At 48.8% G+C, this 7,282-nt stretch overlaps 1 pseudogene; it reads left to right on the top strand.

Moving 5' to 3' along the window:
* Nucleotides 1-553: 553 nt before the first annotated feature.
* On the top strand, nt 554-1,394 carry LOC119321669 (annotated as a pseudogene).
* Nucleotides 1,395-7,282: the final 5,888 nt, after the last annotated feature.

Genomic DNA, 7,282 nt, shown 5'->3' with positions numbered 1-7,282 from the left:
AATGTTCACATTTTTTCTAAAGTGTTCATGAATTCAACAATCGTTCACCAATTTGTAAAAAAGATTCACTATTTGAAAACACTTTAAAAAAGATTAAAAGCATGTAAATCTCTGAATCCCATGCATCCTTTATATTTTTTCGAGAAAACGCAAAAGAGTTTGCGTTTCATTTCATTGAACAGGAAGAGAACAGCAGTACAGGTACAACCTCCCGGGAGGAGGGACACACGCACACACACCATCGTCCTCACCAGACAAGCAGGTAAGGAGGTGCTACCAACTACAGACCGCAACAACGAAAGATCTAGCCTTGTCCAGCCTCCAACCATGAATGGCAAGGTAGCTAGACACAGAGCCTCAAGGCCGCGTCACAGCCGTTGCCAGGCGCCTCCGAAGAAGACTGCATCTCCAAGGCTGACCGGGCCAACGTACCTTCCACCCATATGTGCCTAGGAGACGGCAGGTGGATGGCAGGACCCAGCCAAAACTAGCGAAGCCATCGTCTTGGACGTGCCGGCGCCGGCGTACATTGCGCCCCGGACGCCCACGCTCCATGCTGCATCCCTCATCACAGCATCGCATTACCAGCAAACCTCGCCGGAAAGACCGGGGAGGCCACCATCTCCAGCTGACGCATAGGGGACTCCAAGTGCGACCCAAGCAGCGCTTTCAAGAAAGGAACGGCGCTGAGACGCCGTCGCTGCCTTGTCCAGGGAACTGGACCAAGGGTTTCCCCCGGTGCCCGAGGAGAGGGTCCAGTCTGGGCCATGACAGCGCCTCCAAGGAGGTAACGGCACCCTCAGGTGTCGCCGTTGTCAGCGCAGGCCATCGCCGCGCAGGGATTTCGCCCGGCCCAAGACCAGAACCCCAAAACCACCGAAGCAGAGCAAACAGGAGATGGGGAAGCAGATCGCCAGAGAGGACCACCAGCACCGAGAGGGAAACCACGTATTGTCACTGTCGATGTAGGGAAGCACCGGCCAGCGCAGTGCAGCAGCTGCTGGATGGCTGCCAGACAAGGCCAGCCATCGCACGGGACACGTCGAGCAGGGCTAGTGGCGCAGTCGCGGAGACCAGCCACCTGCACCTTGCCGCCGCCGACCATGGCCGCTGCCGCGCCGGCCCGCAGCCTCCGCCACCCGGATCCGCCGGGGCACAGCCAAGCAGCCGCAGCCGCGCCCCCAAAGGGTCGCGCCGCGCCGCCCGCGTGCTCGCCACGCCAGTCCAGAGGCCCGACCCTCTGGATCTGGGGCCGCCGTCGCGAAACCCTAGGTTCGGAGAAACGCAGCTCCGTCAGCCTCGTCGAGCCCCACGCTCGAGGGGGGAGGCCGCCTGGGAGCGAAGTCCCGCCGCCGCCGGATCCACCAGGGCTTTGCCCGGCGGAGAGCACCGGCGGCGGCAGGGGGAGGGGGAGGAGGAGGGGAGGGAGCGCTTGAGGTTTTGGGAGACACATCCTCCACCATGCAAACCAGTGCATCCTCTTATGTTCTTCTTTATCTCCCCACCAAAAAGCAGACATTGCATCAGTAATCTCCTTGCACACTTGTTGCTTTGGGATTTTGAACATAGCCATAGCAAAAAATAGAATGGATTGTATAATTGCTTTGAGTAGGATCTCCTCCTCCGATAAAATTTTCTCTTTCCATCCTTTTAGCCTGTCAATGATTCTTTCGACCAAATACTCAAAACTATCACTCTTATCTAGTCCTACCATGGAGGGTAGTCCCAAATATTTATCTGAGATGGCTTCAGCCATAATATTTAGCTATGTACATATTTGTGCTCTCACATCCACTTCCACATTAGGGCTAAAGAAAATACCACTCTTCCCTGCACTCACCAATTGGCCTGAGCTTGCACAATATTCATCTAACACCTGTCTCAATAAGGTTGCATTAATCATATCTGTTTTCATAAGGATAAGGGAAGCATCAGCAAATTCGTTGTGGGCATTAACAGAGGGAGTAACTTAGACCCTCGCTACTCCCTAGGGGCGTGACTTCCACATAGGACAGTTTGCCATCTTACAAGAAAACAAATGGAAGGCACTTAAATTTGATCCCTTGGAAGCAACCGATATAAGGGGTAACTTCTTTGCAAACATGGAAATATTATTAGCCTTGAAACATGAAAGGAATGAGACAGAAATTTAGTGTACTAGTAGTTTCCTTTTTGAAGGTTTCAGCTAGAGAGGAAGTACTAGTGTACTAGTGTTTTTAGACGCAATCCGCAAGCAATCGATCGATCCATATATATTTGTCGATGCGGCCACCTTGGATCCATACTTGGAGCAGGCCATACCAATAATCAACAAGTGAAGCAATCATCTTCATCAATGGCGCGCTGTCACCTCATCTGCTTGGCCTTGGCACTGGTAGTCCTCATCGCCTCGACCGTGTGGCTCGTAGCTCAGTGCAAGCACCCGACGCCGTAGCGCTACTACGCCGCCGTCGACTCAGCAGAGGGCGGTGGCCGCCCAACCTAGAGTTCACCCTGTCCCTCGGCGTGCAGTCGCAGAGCCCACTGTGGGGCCGCATGTGCCTGGAGCGCGGCACCGCGGTGACGGTGGCCTACCACGGCGTCCCGCTCGCGCACGGCGCCCTTGGCCGGGAGGTCTGCGCTCAGCCGTGGATGCCGTGGAAGGCGAGCTGGACGACGGTCGTAGCGCGGGCGAGCAAGGTGGAGCGCACGCAGCCGGGGTTCGTGGTGGACGGGCTCGCCGCTGACACGAGGCGCGGCGTGCTCGTATTCGACGTGACGCTGCGGATACCGGCGACGGGGCATGTCGACGACGACAGCGGCGAGAAGCTGGTGTCGTGCGTGGCAAGGCAGGTCGGGGACGCATCGTCACCTGCATGTGATGTGCGATACGAGTAACAACTAAGACCTAGCTTAGCTACGTGCTTTTTCTTTTAAAAGGGGAAACACCCCGGCCTCTGCATCATCATGATGCACACAGCTACGTGCATACATGGTGAAGCCAGACATATATGGTTTCTTCTACTCTACGTACTTAAGATTTTTGTTAGTTCTTTTGGGAAGACAGTGTTCGCTTTGCCACGCCTGTTATATTCCTACTAGCTAGGGTTGTGTAGGTTTATTTTTACTTTGCTACTCCCTCCGTACCGAAATATATGTTGTTCTACGTTTCTAGTAGAAAATTCGTCGCGTACATATTTTGTTGTTGTTTTCTAAACTACCCTCCAACCTCTGCTCGCTCGCCCACTCTCTCGCTCACTTACCGGAGTCCCTAGCTCGCCGCCTCGTGTAGTTTCCTGGAGTAGTTTTATTTTAACTTGTGAAGTATTACAGGCACCCAGGCACTTACAAAAGGGGCACACTCGTCGAGAGATCCCACCACAAAGCACAGGGCAACGACCCAGTTAAAATTGTGTGTCTAATCCCAAATTCATGACTTCATTTGAACAAGGGGCTCCAAAATTAGGGAGTTTCCCCTTTTGGGGGGAGTTGCATGTTGTATGATTGATTGTCAATTTGAATGTTTTACTCAACTAGACTGGTATTTTTACCTGAACTTTTGCATTTTTAAGCACTAGCTGATGACCTAATGTTGAACTTACTACTGCCACCTCATCACGTTGTGGCCTAACCGTCCCTATATAAAACAAAGGCTGATCTCATTGTCTTATTTAATTCTCTTTGTAGAAGTTGTGTGTAAGATAACAATGCTGGTTTATCTGTGGAGAAGGTAAGAAGCCAAGAAACCGTTTGACCTTTTACACAAAACACACCTTAATTTCACCTCGACAACAGGGTCACACCGTTATATATAGACAACATATCAATAATGCATTACATAGATTTGCATCCAAGAAAGATCGTTACAAGCATATTCTTTCTTTTTTCACCACATCTCGGTCACAAAAAACCTGACTCCATGACAACCCTCATGGCACGCATAAATTTTTCAATGTTCATGGCTCACATAATAAAAAGCCTCAATTAAAACAAAATAAAAGGCGCGTGCCCTACTAGACTGCACAACCACACCGACACGCACCCTTCTTCATGGGTTAAGACAAGGGAATATCTCCAAGAGTCTTCGACACCACACAGTGAACAACATCTAGTATCACTCATCTTCTTGTATTGCCTTGCATCCTTAGATGGAAGTGAAACTTGAGCTAAATGCCACAAAAACATGTGCAGCTTCGCTGGGACCTCCACCTTCCAGAGCTTTCGCCAACCGGATTTCTCAGCGTCAGAATTAGATGATCCTGCACATTCATCCAACCATGCCTCTCTGCACCTCTTGGTAGCAACCCATGCGGTAAGCAGAATGAACCAAAAAATTGTTGTTGCATTTAAACTTCCAAGCCGAGAAATCATCTTGGACACTGGTACATAGTGGAATGTTGATGATGACGCTAACATCTGATTGGAGGAAAACCTGCTGCAACAAGATATCCCAGGTCGCCGAAGTAGAGCCAATGAGATCGCCCACCCCATCTATGGTGGATTAGGGATTAGAGAAAAAGTGGTCTCATAAGCTCGTCCCTAGGAAGCCAATTTTGGTTCCAAATATTGGTGCTAGCCCCCCTCCCTATCCTCCTGATCAGACCTCGATTGACAAAGAACATCAGCTCCTTCAATATCTCCCTCCATATATGGTAAGGGTGGGAACCAAGTTGTACCTCTAGTATTGTACACGATGTGAAATATACTGCTTTAACGATCCGTGCACTTAGATTGTCCAGGGTTTGTAAAATTCTCCAAGCCTGTCGGTCCGGCAAGGAGAGATTAAAAAGCTCAAAATCCCTAAACCCTAGACCACCCATAAACTTTGGTTGTGTCATTGTTTCATATGAAAACCATGCTGGTTTGTGTTTACCGTCCTTGCTACCCCACCAGGCTTTTCTCATGAGAGTAGTTGAGTGCTCACACAAGCCCCTCAATAGCTTAAAACATGACATAGAGTAAACCGGAAATGCTTGAGCTACGACTTTAACCAAAACTTCCAACAAACTTTTCTCGATCCATCCAATCACCTTGTTACAAAGTCTATGTTTTAGATATTCAAATGAACCATTTTTTGAAGATCCAACGTCAAAAGGCAGTCCCAAATACATTCCGCACAATGATTCGTTTGGCACATGAAAGATGTTCTTGATCACATTCCTAGTGTCATTGGGACAGCCCTTACTGAAATATATTGATGATTTATCCCTATTGATGTGTACCCAGAAGTCTGACAATAGTTACGCAGCAAAAGAGATACTTCTTCCGCCCCCTCTCCTAGCGCCTTGAAGAACAACAGGTTGTCCTCGGCAAACAAAAAGTGATTAACCGGCAAAGTTGACTTTGCCATTTTAATGTCTGCAAGATGTGACAACTAAACACTAGATTTTAAAAAGCCCGATAGTTACGCAGCAAAAGAGGTACTTCTTCCGCCCCCTCTTCTAGTGCCTTGAAGAACAATAGGTTGTCCTATGCAAACAAAAGGTGATTAACCGGCGGAGCTGACTCCTGCAAGAAAAGGTGATTAACCAGTGGAGTTCACTCTGCCATTTTAATGCCTACAAAATGTGTCGACTGAACACTAGATTTAAGAAGGCCTGAAAGGCCCTCTGCTGTAAACAAGAAGCGATAGGCTGAAATCGGATCGCCCTGGCGGATATCTCTAGTAGGTTTAAAAAAATCCAACTTTTTACCATTGAACAACACCAATAAAGAGACCGAGCTGACCATGCTCCTGACAATATCAACCCATCGATGCGGCCAGTGGCATCAGTTGTTTGCTCAGCAAAAAGGAAAAAAACTACTGTTGTGTTGGAGGCGTGCATTCTACAACATAACTTTAACCCGGTGAACCATGAAAATCTGGAGGACCGAGTTCCGTTCGGTTTTGCTTCCGTGAGAGGCACGATTTTGCCTCCGCGAGAGGCACAGCCGTGCCTCTCGTGAACGGCTTTCAGAAAGGAAAAATAAATGTGCTCCCGATGTGGTTTATTTGCCCGGGTTTTTTCATGAAAAAATTCATCAAAACCTATCAATATGGGATCTATTTTTGAAGATCTTGACACAAGGAATCCAACGGTGAAAACGGTTCAAGATTTGAACGCACGGTCTAAGAAATAAACGTTTGAATAGACAGATCTATAAAAAAGGGAAAACTCCCGGATTGCGACAAGTGGCACACACGTAATGCGGCATTTGTCGCGACCGGGGGAGATGAGACAAAGAGTGCTCCTTTTAGGGCTCATTTGGTTTCACCGATTCCCTCGGGTATCCCGGCCTTATCCCTGGGGGGAGAAACCATGGGCTAATTGGGCCTTGGATTATTCGACCGTCAGTTTGGACGTCCACCAGACAGGGATATCTTGGCCCAATCCACGACTTTTCCACGGGGGCATAATCCACGACCCCGGACATCGGGGAGGAAACCCCATCTCCCCCGTGTGAATGCAACCTCCTTCGTCTACAAAGCCCCCTCACCCCGTGTGTCTTCCTCTAGTGAGAAGTGAGAAGCCTGCGACCTCATCGTCTGATCTAATTTGGTTGCCGCGGCAGATTTCCCTGCCCCTCCCCATGTTGCCCAAATGGTATGAGGGATATTTCCCTGTTGTGAGAGGGGATCCCATGAGCACATGGAAAATCTTTCCTAGGAGTTTGCTACCCTGGGTTTTCCCTCCCAAGCAACCAAATGAGCCCTTAGTGATTTCGCATAACGTTTTACCCTGTTTACATGCTGATGGGCTGACTGGGTGTTAAGTTACAGGATGTTAATGATATCCCTTTCTTTGTTTGTTTTTGGGCTAACCTAGTTTTCAACCAGTAGGAACGGCTGATGCGGCTCAGCGGCAGCAGCGGTTTGCTCAGAAAAATGGAAAAACAAATTCCTGTCTTGGAGGCATGTGTTGTACACCAAGTAGAGGTATGTTTATGTACCCAAATTGCATATTTTCACCACCTCCATGTGAAACAAGAGAAGAGGAAGATTGGATCGGCGCACCTAACATGGTGGCCTTGGGATGTATTTATAGGGATGCACTAGGGCATAGATTACAGGTAGTTACAGGGAGATAGGAGATAAACACAAGTACTAACAGATCTCCTATATCCTAACAATATACAGTTTAACATCCCCACTCAATCTGAACTTCCTTTGTGAAGATTCAGATTGTATCTGTTTGAGACAAATGGTGCCTCTGCGAGTGGTTTGGTGAAGATGTCAGCAACCTGTTCCTTGGAAGAGATGAACCTGACATCCAGAGCCTTTGCTACGACTCTCTCACGAACAAAATGGAAGTCCACCTCGATA

This window comes from Triticum dicoccoides, chromosome 6B, assembly GCF_002162155.2.
Source record: "Triticum dicoccoides isolate Atlit2015 ecotype Zavitan chromosome 6B, WEW_v2.0, whole genome shotgun sequence".
NCBI classification, from domain to species: Eukaryota; Viridiplantae; Streptophyta; class Magnoliopsida; order Poales; family Poaceae; genus Triticum; species Triticum dicoccoides.
Note: the sequence above shows the minus strand (reverse complement) of the source record. Positions and strands in the feature narration are given on the sequence as shown.